This window comes from Macaca nemestrina, chromosome 3 (assembly GCF_043159975.1).
Source record: "Macaca nemestrina isolate mMacNem1 chromosome 3, mMacNem.hap1, whole genome shotgun sequence".
Lineage (NCBI taxonomy): Eukaryota > Metazoa > Chordata > Mammalia > Primates > Cercopithecidae > Macaca > Macaca nemestrina.
In genome coordinates, this window is record NC_092127.1 from 13,838,657 (window position 1) to 13,854,328 (window position 15,672).

A 15,672-nucleotide genomic window follows, 5' to 3' on the forward strand; every position below is an offset into this window, starting at 1 on the left:
GATGAAAAGTCTCTAAAGATTTTTTTTTTTTAAGTTTAGGCTTATGTTATGCTTTTCATTGTTGCTCTGGTCTTGGCTAAAAATTTTCTCTTTAAAAAGAAGAATATTAACATGGAAGTCATCTTGACTATAAAATAAACTTCCCTGGCATTTTTGTTTTGAAAGTGCTAATGCTGTTTCCAAGCAGTTTCAAAAAGCACAATTTTTACAGAATGTTTTTATTAACAAAAGAAGATGCCTTGTTTGAGAGCGACTTAATATTATCTCTCTGTTTCGTGACTGTAACGTTATTCATCTCTGGAGCTTGCATGGCACGTCAAATAAAACAACTGTTGACTGTGTTGAGAACAAAAAGAACCAGAGAAAAGAAAGTTAAGATTAATGATTTTTAGCCTTTCATTTATCTATAGGGAATATATAAGTTCTTTCGAGACAGGAATGAGACAGAACTAACTCTTCATATTAAAATATAGTTTGGTTTAAATAGTCCCAAGACAGGTACTAGGCTATGATGTATTTGAGAGATCCTATTTCTTCTACCATTGTTGGATATCTTCATCATCCTCCTTCTTTGTGTGTTTCTATCTCTGAAGGGCTTATCACATTATGCTTTATAGTTTGATGGTTTATATACTTCTTCCACTTACTAAACTGAAAGCATCAACAAGTTAGGAGTGTTGTTTTGTTTATATTTACAGCAATTGGATTAGCTAATATGCCCAAAGCCCTGTGTACATTTTTTGAGGGAGAATCATTGATTCATAACAGCATGATCTCATTCTATTTCAAAGGGAAACGTCTGAGGAGTGAAGGAGAGCAGCAAGGATAGATTTAGGAAGGAGTGCTATTGTAACTGGCAAGTTGTATACATGCTTCATCCAATTAATATGGGTCAGGACAGTTTTACAAATGCAGAACCATATTACTTTATTTGTATTTTAATCACTGAGCTTCTCTTTGTTTTACACATCTTTCCACCAGTGGGAATGTACTCTTCAGAGAATAATGACAGAGCAGTAGACCTGTAACAACGGCCCCTATACTTCCAAAGTACAAAGTACTGTTGGCATTGAGCGTGAGCTAATGAGGTTTCATTATGAGGCTTAGTTTTCAAAATATTTGGACCGAGATAGGTGATGTCAGGAATATAAAGATGCTCCTTTCTGCTTATGAAAGTGTTTATGTACAGAAAAAAGTAATTGGAGTTCTAAAATTGAAGCCTGCTGTTTTGGCCGGGCGCGGTGGCTCAAGCCTGTAATCCCAGCACTTTGGGAGGCCCAGACGGGCGGATCACGAGGTCAGGAGATCGAGACCATCCTGGCTAACACGGTGAAACCCCGTCTCTACTAAAAATACAAAAAATTAGCCGGGCGAGGTGGCGGGTGCCTGTAGTCCCAGCTACTCGGGAGGCTGAGGCAGGAGAATGGCGTGAACCCGGGAGGCGGAGCTTGCAGTGAGCTGAGATCCGGCCATTGCACTCCAGCCTGGGCGGCAGAGCGAGGCTCCATCTCAAAAAAAATAAATAAATGAAGCCTGCTGTTTTGTTCCTTGTCGTAGCACTGTAAACTTAAAATTCACTGGTTTTTCTGAGCTTTTAAAACTTTTTATTTCTTTTACTTCATCACAGCTCTGAATCTATTGAGAGATAATGTATACTTATTTATTCCACATGAACCTTAGATTTATGGCATGAGATAGTCTCATCTGAGTTTCTTTTGCATCTGTCACTTAATAACGTAAGTGTTCCTCAAGATATGAATATTGTTGAAATGTGCTTAAAATGTATTCTCAGACAACTGTATCCATGCAAATTAATCAAGAATATAACCAAGTCTTTTCAGTAGAGCTTCATTATTTTAGTTTTCAGAGTTTAATAAGAAGTAGACATTTCTATGATAAACCTGAGTTCTTTGGCCAAACTATACTATAAAACCGAGCAAAATGTGATGAATCAAGATTCAACGCCTGTTTATATTCTGCCTCTTTTGCATATTATGATCTAAACAGAAAACAAAATAGCCAAAAGTTTCATAGTGTGTTTCTTGGTGCATTTTCAGTTCTCTGCACTGCCCACCACATGCCAGCCTGGCCTACTACAGCGCCCACTTCGTTGGTCAGTAAATATTTTCTTTCTGAAATGACTCTGAAATGACTCTCCTCTTTTGTGCTAAGCCCTTATGGATGATATTTCAATTTCAATTATTTATTTTTGGCTGGAGAAGTGGTAGTGGAGGTGAGGAATAATGTTCCAGTCTTTTAAGCTTGTAATGCTTGTTATGAAACCATTTACCCAAGGCACCACATGTGGACAAGAAAAAGAGAAAACAGCTGGATAATTTTCCCAGGTAAAGGCTTATATCGCTAGAGCAAGCTTTTCCCACATAGGACATTTTCCAGAATAATGCCTTTAAAACTATAATATTTCATTCCATGTATTGCAGCATTCTTGTCCTAAGTCCCATAGTGTTAATGAGCAGGTTTATATTATTAGAAGGCATTGTGTAAACTTCTTTGCAATAAGTCAGTCTTCTCAAGCTTTTGGAATTCATAAAAGAGGAAAATGCTCGCTTCCGGACACTTATTTTATAAAGGAAAGTATAAGTGTATGAAAAATATAAATGTCTTCTCTTTTATGAATCTATTTTTTCTTTAGAAACCACTTTCATGTCCTCCTTAAAAAATAAGAATAATTTGCTTAACAACAATGACCCTCTAACTCCAAAACCAGTTAAGCAAAAGGCAAGAGTCTTTAACGTTTACAAAAACATCCAGTAGAAAGAAAGAAGGTTCATTAGCATGAGATGAGTTATATCTTTATTCTTTTTTTTTTTTTTTTTTTTGAGACGGAGTCTCGCTCTGTCGCCCAGGCTGGAGTGCAGTGGCCGGATCTCAGCTCACTGCAAGCTCCGCCTCCCAGGTTTAGGCCATTCTCCTGCCTCAGCCTCCCGAGTAGCTGCGACTACAGGCGCCCGCCACCTCGCCCGGCTAGTTTTTTGTATTTTTTAGTAGAGACGGGGTTTCACCGTGTTAGCCAAGATGGTCTCGATCTCCTGACCTCGTGATCCGCCCGTCTCGGCCTCCCAAAGTGCTGGGATTACAGGCTTGAGCCACCGCGCCCGGCCTCTTTTTTTTTCTTTTTGAGACAGCGTCTCGTTCTGTGGCCCAGGCTGGAGTTCAGTGACACGATCTCAGCTCATTGCAACCTCCGCCTCACAGGTTCAAGCGATTCTCCCACCTCAGCCTCTGGAGTAGCTGGGATTACAGGCGTGCACCACCACACCCAGCTAATTTTTCTATTTTTTGTAGAGACGGTGTTTCACCATGTTGTCCGGGCTTGTCTCAAACTCCTAACCTCAAGTGATTCACCCACCACGGCCTCCCAAAGTGCTGGGATTACAGGCGTGAGCCACCGCGACTAACCAAGTTATACCTTCATTCTTAACCAGTACTCTCTTAAGTAGAGCTAACTATGAACAAGGCATCCAGTACAGTTTGGGATAAAGCATGAATACATGCGTCGGGAGATCTAGGTCCAGCTCGGCCACTGCCCAACATTGTGCAAAGCCACAGGCCTCATCTTTCTTTTTCAGGGAATCATACGTCTCTTCTAGCTATTAAAAAAAATGCCATAATCTGTATTCAACATGTACTAGCTACTCTTGGACTTCTCTTTGTAGTGAAAACAGAGCTCACAGTGACTGTGGAAACCACATTCTTTGTATTTGAACTGTGGTCAGTGAATAGTTCAGTGCTTTCAGAAATGATTGGACATTTCTTAATAGAAAGAATCATTTTCTCAAAGCCATGTTCTTCTGTCCTAATAGGCAGTCTGAGAAGACAAGTTATACATTTCTTGTGTTGGTCTCTAAACTTAACTTTTTGTGCACTCTATGAGTAAAAATATTTTCCACATGCATATCCAATAGGTGTCCACTTATTTTAAATTATACACATTATGTAGATTATTAAAAATAACCACATTAGAAAAGCATTAGATAAAGTGAACATTTTAAATAATGTTTTATTAACAGCATAGGCACCTATTTGGTTTTACTAAAATATTATTGTAAGTACAGTTTTAATTGACAGCGAAGTGACTAAATAAGCTTCTGCATATAGGAATATAGGTTAAGGCAGCGATTTGATGATCTGACTCTAGGTTCAGTTTATTTTATTACATAGTTATTAAAATCAAAATTAGTACCCTTTCAATTTGCATTTCCCTATGAAAAATAATGTTTTTGAATTGTCAATAGTCACTTTCTACATGTTGAGTTTCCCATAAGCTTTGAGAAAATTTTGCGAAAAGGAACATATTCTTCTAATATTTTCATATTGTAAAATAATAAATATTTCAGCTAAAATATTTTACAAATACTATCTTTGTGCCTTGATTCATAGTAATTTTCTTGGACAAAAATTTTCAGATTATCAACTTAGAAAATTGTCACATTTAAATTTCTCAAAACTTGATTGAGTGTTTTATCAAATTTCAACACCATGTAATTGCAGGTCATCTCAGTGTTATTTTAATCTTATACAGAGTATAAAATTATCCAATGAAAAATATAAGCTCTATTAAAAGATTCTTCCCACAATCCAATATATTTCTAAATACAGAGAATTTAAATATTAAATCTTGAGGCCCATTTGATCTCCCAATTTCCTTGATCTTGTGTGTGATTTTCTGTTCTAGCCTATTCCTAGTAATTGCAATTGACCCCAAACTGTAAAAGCCAGTATTTTTTGGCATTCCATTTACTGAATACTCTGAATAAACATTTGACAATGTTTTTGACTATTTTTAATTTTTTAGTGTTTCCATGTTTTAAATGTTTTCTGAATTTAAAATATAGAGAATTTGTGGCCAGGCGCGGTGGCTCACGTCTGTAATCCCCACACTTTGGGAGGCCAAGGCGGGCAGATCACTTGAAGTTGGGGTTTGAGACCAGCCTGGCAATAAGGCAAAACTCCATCTCTTCCAAAAATATAAACATTAGCCGGGTGTGGTGGCAGGCACCTTTAATTCCAGCTGCTTGGGAGGCTGGAGCAGGAGAATTGCTTGAACCTGGGAGGCAGAGGTTACAGTGAGCTGAGATCACGCCACTGCACTTCAGCCTGGGTGTCAGAGTGAGACTCTGTCTCAAAAATAAATAAATAAATAAATAAATAAATAAATAATAAGATAATTTGTGTATAAATACATACACATACACATTTATAAATTTTGACAACTACAGCTGTATTTTGATGACTACAATATTAATACAATATTGGAACTAAAAACTAATTTGGATGAAGTTATGAATTCTAATTCATTTCAGCCACTTCCAAATATTTTTATTAAGACCATTGATTTTATTCCAAAGCTATACTACAATAAGACTGCTATTCACATTATCACCATAAAAGCAAATAACTTTTTGTCAATGATGAACTTTTTAACTACATTTACGATAGTGTTTACCATAATATAATGTTTCAGTTTCAACAGAATGAGCTTATAAGAGCTTTATTTTAAATATGTAAATTAGATTTAAAATTCAAATCATTTTAATAACTAAATTTAACTAATTTTCTATTTTTATTTCTATGCTTCTACTTGAAGTATTTATGACACAGGATTATTTAACTGCTTTTGAAGATCATTTGCTAAATGGAAGTAACAAATTTATCTCTCTTCGTATGTTCACAAGAAAACTTGGAATAAAATAATGCATAAAATTAGTCTAGAAGTCAGGCACTTGATGTAAATGCAAAGCACACTCCACAGTGATTTGTAAACACCCACTTTCACATTATAAATTATTGTATTCAGTTACCATCTTCATAACATAACTGCCAGACTTTTAAAAAGTTGCTGATTCTTCCTCAGTGGTTTTGTGTTTCTGATTTTCATGTGATCAGATATAGTAATTACTATGATCCCTGGTTGACAAACACTTTGAAAACTTACAGGTTCATTGTTAATTTCTCTGAGATGATAAATGGAAATGTGGTATTAATATTTTCATTAGACATGCACTTAAGAACTAATGTTCTTTACAAAATTAAAAAGCTTTCCCAAAATAATTTGCATAAATAATTGTAGATTTGCATCACACAATAAATGACAAAACCACTGTAGCACAAGTGTTTTTTCAGACTTTTTTTTTTTTTTTTTTTGTTTTGAGACAGAGTCTCACTCTGTTGCCCAGGTTGGAGTGCAGTGGTGCTATCTCAGCTCACTGAAACCTCTGCCTCCCGGATTCAAGTAATTCTCCTGCCTCAGCCTCCCCAGTAGCTGGAATTACCAGCGTGGGCCACCATGCCTAATTTTTGTGTTTTTAGTAGAGATGGGGTTTTGCCATGTTGGCCAGGCTGGTCTCGAACCCCTGACTTCAGGTGAGCCGCATGTCTTGGCCTCCCAAAGTGCTGGGATTACAGGCTTGAGCTGCCCCACCTGGCCTCAGGCTTCTCTTGATTCGTTCTCAGACAGAAGCACTCAGCCTTGATTTCCCTCATCTATTTCATACACACCTCACCTATCCTTTCCCGTATTCCTTACCTATCTCTCTGACTAGTGGCCTGTCTGCTGTGTTCCTTTCACAGTCTTTAGCAAGGGCCACAGCACCTTTGGAGGGTTACAGCGTGTGGTCAGAATGACAGGAGCATCAAAGCCTTCTCCCACTTCTGCTTTGGTCTGTTGGACTTTGGTGTCCGGTGGACTTCATTTTGTGTTTAATTATACTGCCTGGTCTTTCTGTAAGGTGATTTGAGTAATATTTCATTTGGCGAATGTCAGCAATAAAGACAGGTCACTACTAATCTTTAGATTTAAGCATGTATTAAAATGAGAGCTCTGACTGTTGCGTAAGATTCCCACACGCTACTAATATGGTCATGTCAGAAACAGGAAGCAGGAAGTAGGAAGTAGAGAGCTACCAAATGCATCTTTGCTTATTTGAGTGCAACTATTAATAATGATTATTTATTTGAAAGGAAATACCTGTGACAAATACTTGAATAGGACTATTCTAGGCAAACCTAGATGATCCCAGGCAAATCAGGAATGATGACCATTTTTAGTCTTCATGCTTGTTGTCTTATGATATCAAGATGGCTGAGGCAATGCCAGCCATAAGAACTTAATTCGAAAGCAGAAAGATGAGGTTGGGCATGATGGCTTACAGCTGTAATCCCAGCACTCTTGAAGACTGAGGCAGGAGGATCTCTTGAGCTCAGGAGTTGGATACCAGCCTGGGTAACATGATGAGACCCTGTCTCTACAAAAAATACAAAAATTAGCTGGGTATGGTGGTGCATGCCCGTGGTCTCAGCTACTTGGGAGGCTGAGGTGAGAGGATGACTTGAGCCTGGGAGGCAGAGGCTGCAGTGAAACTGCACTCCAGCCTGGGCAAGAGATCCAGACCTTGTCTAAAAAACAAAAACAAACAATCAAACCCAAAACTTCAGGAAAGTGAGCATGGAATACTAGAGGTAGTTCTTGGAACCTTCCCCCTCCGTCACCGACTTCTGCTCATACTTCATCTGCTGGTGAGGCAGGTGTATGCTTGTCTCTTACTGTTCAATGTGTGTTACTTTCCCAGGTATCTCATAGCTGAAACTTGAACTCTAAATTCACTGTGCTCATACACATTCCCATGGCTCTCTTCCTTTGCAGTAAAATATTCTTCTAAAGAAAGAACACTCTCAAGTTGTTAATCTTTTCACTTGTATGGTGTATATATATTAATCATGTTATGAAATGCCAGGGTCTATACAGATTGTCTTTGACAAAAGTTTGTAATAACTGTTTAACCTATACCTTAGTAAAGATTCAGCATTTATTTTTCTAGAAAAAGATTTATAAATCAATTGTTATATGAATAGTAACACAGTATCTACATACGAAGTCATGTTATTGTGATATCCTAGACAAATAACAAGTGTGGATTATATTTTAGTTAGCAGTACAGAGATAAAAATGAGCTAAAAGGTGTACTGATTAAATTATAGGGTAATTGTAGTGGGCAATGATGTGTTTCCATTTATAACTGCTAATACAGTATCTCTTTTCATCAGTTAATGAAATGAAGAAAAGATAGGAAAAGAAAAGCTGAAAGAGCTTTTTCATATTCAATTAAATTTTATGTTAGGTAGATTTAAAATTACCAGTAGCTAGAGATTTTTGCTTTAGGGTTTGTAAGTTTTATAAAGTAAGTGTTATTGTAAACCCCTAATAAACTCATCTTTTTCCAGACTTTGACTTCATTCCACTAGAGGGAAAATCAAATGCGCTAGTTTCATCTATGTAGAGATGTTTAAATTGGGCTTCTTGAATTGCTCTCTTCCTTTTATTTCATTATATCACCTTGGAAAAGTTTTCATTTCTCCAATATCAGATTTCTTCTTTTTGGTGTGAGTTTCAGAGCAGAGGTAAGTCTGGAAGCCTTTGGGAACCTTTCCAGCTTGGCTTATATCTACATACAAGAATAAGATAATTTGTACTTCCTGCTAATACCTTAGGATCTTTGGGGACTCTGAGATCATTATGGAGCTGGACTAATATCAGGCTGAAGAGTCCAAGGGAACCTTTAGCATAAAGATGTGGAGGAGGTAAAAATCTGTTAATGTGGACTGATTGCTGATATCAGGATACTCAAGAAGACCATTGTGTAACTTATAGTACATTTGGGTGTCATTATGTGTTAATAGAAATTCCCCGAGCACTGCTTTAGCTTGGATAGGAAGCTAACATGAATTGACTGTCTAACATGTGTCAGGTATTTCACATACCTTTTCTCTTACAATCTTCACATTAACCCTTCCCATTAACCCCGATGTACTAGAAGTTCCATTTTACATAAGCATATTTTATCCCACTTTATGAATCATAAACATATTAGGTAGGCAAGCAGGATTTAACATCTGTCTTGGTCTTTATGGCTTGTGTTCAGTTACCACACAAACTAGGTCTTCCATTACTCGCTTAGAAGCAGATTTCCCTCCCATTCCAGTTCTGGTGACCTGGATTATTGTTCAAGAGAAATGAAGTACTGAAGAAGGACAGCCATCCTATATAGACTTCCTGTACCAGCTATATAAGGCCAATATAATTTGTGTTGCCATTTTTGTTATCTGTGTTTGGAAATATGGTACACTCCAATAAGTAAATGTAAAATTCCACCCCAAAAACAAAGGCAAGAAAGCTAGTGCTGCAAACAAGATGATGGATCATGGTCAGGATTTGAATACTTTCTATGGTGTAAAATATATCTTACTCTATTCTTCCATACAAACTGGATTTTCAAAATGTGTTAAATTTACTGAATAAACAAAACTAAGGCATAATTCTATTTTTCCCAGGAATTATTTGATGCCTTTGTTATTTCATTTTATTTAGCAGGTTATGATTATGTAATCTTATTTATATCTCATGTTTTTCTTTGGAAATAATGGTCCATGATTTTTTTAGCAGGATCATGCGTGGATTTACTTAAAGACTCTGATTAAAATACTGAAATTCTCTATCCATATATGAACAAAATTATGTTTCAACTGTCTTTTTGAGTGCTGTAATGAATTGGAAAAAGTGCATGCAGAATGTATAAGAAGCAAAGCCAAATTTGACATTTAAGTAAATTTGAGATTAAGTGATTGAGATGGAATATTATTTTTTGAGATTAGATAATTGAAGATTGGAGATGATTTTTTTTTTATTATTATACTTTAAGTTCTAGGGTACATGTGGATAACGTGCAGGTTTGTTACATATGTATACCTGTGCCATGTTGGCGTGCTGCACCCATCAACTCGTCAGCACCCATCAACTCATCATTTACATCAGGTATAACTCCCAATGCAATCCCTCCCCCCTCCCGCCTCCCCCCTCCCCGTGATAGGCCCCGGTGTGTGATGTTCCCCTTCCCAAGTCCAAGTGATCTCATTGTTCAGTTCTCACCTATGAGTGAGAACATGCGGTGTTTGGTGTTCTGTTCTTGCGATAGTTTGCTGAGAATGATGGTTTCCAGCTGCATCCATGTCCCTACAAAGGACACGAACTCATCCTTTTTTATGGCTGCATAGTATTCCATGGTGTATATGTGCCACATTTTCTTAATCCAGTCTGTCACTGATGGACATTTGTGTTGATTCCAAGTCTTTGCTATTGTGAATAGTGCCACAATAAATATACGTGTGCATGTGTCTTTATAGCAGCATGATTTATAATCCTTTGGATATATACCCAGTAATGGGATGGCTGGGTCATATGGTACTTCTAGATCCTTGAGGAATCACCATACTGTTTTCCATAATGGTTGAACTAGTTTACAATCCCACCAACAGTGTAAAAGTGTTCCTATTTCTCCACATCCTCTCCAGCATCTGTTGTTTCCTGACTTTTTAATGATTGCCATTCTAACTGGTGTGAGATGGTATCTCATTGTGGTTTTGATTTGCATTTCTCTGATGGCCAGTGATGATGAGCATTTTTTCATGTGTCTGTTGGCTGTATGAATGTCTTCTTTTGAGAAATGTCTGTTCATATCCTTTGCCCACTTTTTGATGGGGTTGTTTGTTTTTTTCTTGTAAATTTGTTTGAGTTCTTTGTAGGTTCTGGATATTAGCCCTTTGTCAGATGAGTAGATTGCAAAAATTTTCTCCCATTCTGTAGGTTGCCTGTTCACTCTGATGGTAGTTTCTTTTGCTGTGCAGAAGCTCTTTAGTTTAATTTGATCCCATTTGTCAATTTTGTCTTTTGTTGCCATTGCTTGTCTCAGCCCAAAATCTCCTTAAGCTGATAAGAAACTTTAGCAAAGTCTCAGGATACAAAATTAATGTGCAAAAATCACAAGCATTCTTATACACCAGTAACAGACAAACAGAGAGCCAAATCAGGAATGAACTTCCATTCACAATTGCTTCAAAGAGAATAAAATACCTAGGAATCCAACTTACTAGGGATGTAAAGGACCTCTTCAAGGAGAACTACAAACCACTGCTCAGTGAAATCAAAGAGGACACAAACAAATGGAAGAACATACCATGCTCATGGATAGGATGAATCAATATCGTGAAAATGGCCATACTTCCCAAGGTAATTTATAGATTCAATGCCATCCCCATCAAGCTACCAATGAGTTTCTTCACAGAATTGGAAAAAACTGCTTTAAAGTTCATATGGAACCAAAAAAGAGCCCGCATTGCCAAGACAATCCTAAGTCAAAAGAACAAAGCTGGAGGCATCATGCTACCTGACTTCAAACTATACTACAAGGCTACAGTAACCAAACAGCATGGTACTGGTACCAAAACAGAGATATAGACCAATGGAACAGAACAGAGTCCTCAGAAATAATACCACACATCTACAGCCATCTGATCTTTGACAAACCTCAGAAAAACAAGAAATGGGGAAAGGATTCCCTATTTAATAAATGGTGCTGGGAAAATTGGCTAGCCATAAGTAGAAAGCTGAAACTGGATCCTTTCCTTACTCCTTATATGAAAATTAATTCACGATGGATTAGAGACTTAAATGTTAGACCTAATACCATAAAAACCCTAGAAGAAAACCTAGGTAATACCATTCAGGACATAGGCATGGGCAAGGACTTCATGTCTAAAACACTAAGAGATGATTATTTTTTAATAGATCACACTGAATATTAAAAAGGAAGATTCTGAATCCTTCGTTATTGAAAGCTGTTAATGAATCAAAACTAAGTTGACACTATAAAGATTTCACTGTGAAATTCCAAGGAATGTAAAATATCACATTAAACATATAAACAGATTGGTTAAAGGTAATCCTAATTTTCTTCATGGTAGAAATTATTTTCTTATTTAATAAATGTAGTACTACTGGTGGAGTTATGTTTCCTCATCTATTATATAAGCATATGCTTTGACAATGTTCTGATGCAAGAACATATTTATAATTGATCACACATCAATATTGTAACTCAATAAAAAGTAATAATATTTCAGAGACTTTGAGTATATTCGAAGCATTTTTTTTTTTTTTTTTTTTTTGGAGACAGAGTCTCACTCTGTTGCCCAGGCTGGAGTGCAGTGGCGTGAGTGAGCCACCTCCTCCTAGGTTCAAGTGATTCTCCTGCCTCAGCCTCCTGAGTAGCTAGGATTACAGGCATGCACCACCACAAGTTTTTGCATTTTTAGTAAAGACAGGGTTCCATCATGTTGCCCAGGTTAGTCTTGAACTCCTGAGCTCAGGCAATCCACCTGCCTCGACCTCCCAAAGTGCTAGTATTAGAAGCGTAAGCCACCATGCCCGGCCTTGTAATTCTTATGAACAGTAGTCTAACTATTGTTTCTGTGAACACAGTTTGAACTCAGTAAGTGACTAAATAACCAAATGATATCATCATCTAGATTAACACTACCAGTGATATTAGGTACTAACATTCATTGAGTGCTTGCTGTATGCATGGAACAGTTCTCAGTTCTTAATTTTTTGTGTCATTTAATAAGACAATGTTAAAAGGTAATTGACCCTTTTATACTGGTAAGATAATTAAGCACAGAGAGGGTAAGTGACTTGCTTGGGCTAACACAACTGGTAGCAGAGGTGGGATCAATTAAACATTATGCCCTAAATTCCTGCCAGACATAGGATCCCAGTGGCCATAATAATATCAGTAGTAATTAATACTGATTCTATGGTATGTTGCCTTCCTGGAAAGGACATTTTCCCTTTCTGTTCATAAGCATAGAAACACACATACAGAAATAAACATACTCACATGCATGATTGATGGCATAAGCCAAGCTCCATCACCTTTGAAGGTTACTTTCCTTTTATGACCAAAGATGGCCAGACATGAGAAGACAGAAAGAAGAGTGTACTAGAGTAAGATTCTCTTTGCTTCACAACGTCCATTGATGGAAGTCTAGACAAGGGATAATGATTTGAACCATCTTTCACATAGATGGCGCTTTTTAATCTGAAACACATGAGGAAATTTGGGAGGCTACGTAGCTATCCATTACAGGGGAGGCCTGAGGCGGCAGTAAGATTTCCGACTGAATTGGATCCCTACTTGGTTGTAGTTACAGCTCATTGTCCATAACTTGGTCCAGAGCAGTACCCAGCTTCATCACAGCTTGGGAAATGTGACCATTTAGGAGTGTGTCCAATTCTCTTAATGTGACAGAAAAGGAGAGAATGGATGCTTGAAAGGAAATAAGCAGTCATGAGTTCACCTATTGACTACTTCTCTTTGTTAAAGATGAAAGCTTTGGCCTAATTTTTCTTTATTCACCCTTGCATTCTGTTAGTTAGAAGCCTGCTGGAAAGTCGTCGGCAAACTTCACTGATGCTTTTAATTAAGTAAGAGTAAGTTTTGTTGATCCAAAAATAAAGAGACCCTCTATTTTTAAGTTAGAAATGTTTATGTAAAAGTGTCAAATGCTCTTTAAACTTCTTCTGGCCCATTAATCTTTTTTTTTGTCTGTGGATCTTGCTGGATTAAAAAGGTGAGATCCTGGATTTAAGGAGGTTATGGTGGGGAGAGACCCACAAGTCACCTTTTATGATACACAGAATTTTTAGAAGTACCTCAGAAAAACTCATTATATTTTACTAGACTGCCAGGGACTTCATTTTTGCAAGAAAAATCATGAGAAGGGGAAAAAAAGAGAAAATTATGAGAAGGGTTGAGTTCTTTTCATAAGTGATGGGCGGCAGTCCTTAATGAGCAGATATTTTAACTTATCTTAATGATAAAAGGTAATTTTCCCACATTTCCTAGTTTTATATCAGTTTATTAGTGAGCTCAGTTTTGTTTCAAAATATGAGACTATATAAATAAACAAGTATATAAAAATCTTTCTCCATATTATTTAAATATATTTTCTAAGTTAATAAGACAGAAACCAGAAGCTCATAAAAAATAAACAAAGATATAAGCAGACAAGTCAGAAAAGAATGGTGTATAGATGTGATGATAATTCCTTCTTATTAATAACTAAAGACATAAGATAAAAATATGGTGTGCTCTTGTTTCACAAAATATTAAAAAATTTTTAAATATACATTTCTGTATTTCAGACATCCCACTGGAAACACATTTTTGACAAAAAGAATTAAGAAACATGATATGCAGTTTTCTTAGGAAACTCAGCAAACTAAATTAACAGCTTTTCAGCCAAAGATCTTAGACTAAGGAAATGCTATCTTTAGTTCCAAGCATTCTATTGTCTTGCTAAACCGTCTTCCACATGGAAATGGGAAACAATAATTTAAGATATTTTCCAGAATTCATTTGTAGACTTTTTATGTTAAGGACAAGAACCATATCTGCACCTTCTTGATGAATACTAACTTTTCTTAAAAACTATTGCGATGTTATTTTGTGTGCCTCATTTTTTTCCCTACTTAAAGATATTTCTTTTCCAATTCTATTTTTTCCCCTAAAGCCTCTTCCACATGTAACTCAACAGCTGCTGCCCACTTTATCAGCTCCATTACCTAAGCAAAACTTTGCATATCCTTAAAATCTGACAAATTCCTAGCATATATTTTTGTAGTTTCTCCAATGTTTTTTAAAAACATTCATAGCTTGCGCATATGGTTATCATCAAGATTGTCCGAAACATGCCTTCATTATAAAGTTTCCCTTTTTTTTTCATTTTGCTGTCCATGTTCAATCTCAGGCTTTTAAGTTATGTGTATAAAATATGCTCTCTATAGACATTTTCATTGTGGGTATCAAGATTAATATGTTAGGAAAAGAATTATGATAATTTACCCTTATATCTTGATGGGATCTATTACTAAAGCAGTTATTTGAATTACGATTTAAAAGGAGATAGACTTTTTAAAAACTGTTTTAAATTTTACTAAATAGGGAACCAGGGAAAAAGGATTCAATTATTTAAAAATTATTATAATAGTATATAATCCCCTACAAATTACACATTGACACTTATAAGGCTACTTAACATTGTTGTCTCTCTAGTGTTTTCTTTAAAAAGCTTTTTTTCTCCTTGAGATTTCTTAAGCCATTTGGCATTATTTTTCCATTGTCTTTTTATGTGTGTTTTTGCACCGACTCATTCCTCCCACATACCAGATCTCACACATTTTAATATGTCCATGCTGGATTATTTTGACACCCCCTTTCCCATTTTGTGAATTTTGTATCAAGGAGAATGAATGAAGAGTGATCATCTGTTAGGCGGATTTTTAATAGCTGCCCACACTACTATGGTAACATACGTGGGGTATATAATCCAGTCAGCCTGTTTCTGACTTCTTGGTTCTTGTTAGAATCATGTGTTACCTTTTTTTTTGATAGGAATTCTTCTGCTGTCTCAAGCCCTTATGTTTCATTATTTTGCTTATTTATTGCTAATATTCCTTTTCTTGCAACATTAAATCAGCAGCAGCATCCGTAGCAGGGTCCTTCGATGCAAGCAAGGGACAGTGCTTGGGGAAGAAGATGGCTCTTATAGGGAATGTTAAAATGGGGAGAGCATCTGAAATTTCAGGATGCTTAAAGATAAAAAACAAAAAACAAACAAAAAACCTGTGATTGTGTGGAGGGAGGAGTGTAAGAAGCTGCCTTGGGACTCATTCGCTTGCTTTCCCAAGGAGACACCTTCTTGCTAGCCCCACCCACTGGAGGAAAGGTAGCAAGGCCAGCGACCTGCTCCAGCCTCCTT

The 15,672-nt window shown here is 36.7% G+C and overlaps 1 protein-coding gene across 2 annotated transcripts in view; it reads left to right on the plus strand.

The window, feature by feature from the left end:
• LOC105466640 (glycoprotein M6A) overlaps positions 1 to 15,672 on the plus strand; it is a 368,562-nt gene that overhangs the window by 69,622 nt on the left and 283,268 nt on the right. The gene's annotated exons all lie outside the window — the stretch shown is intronic.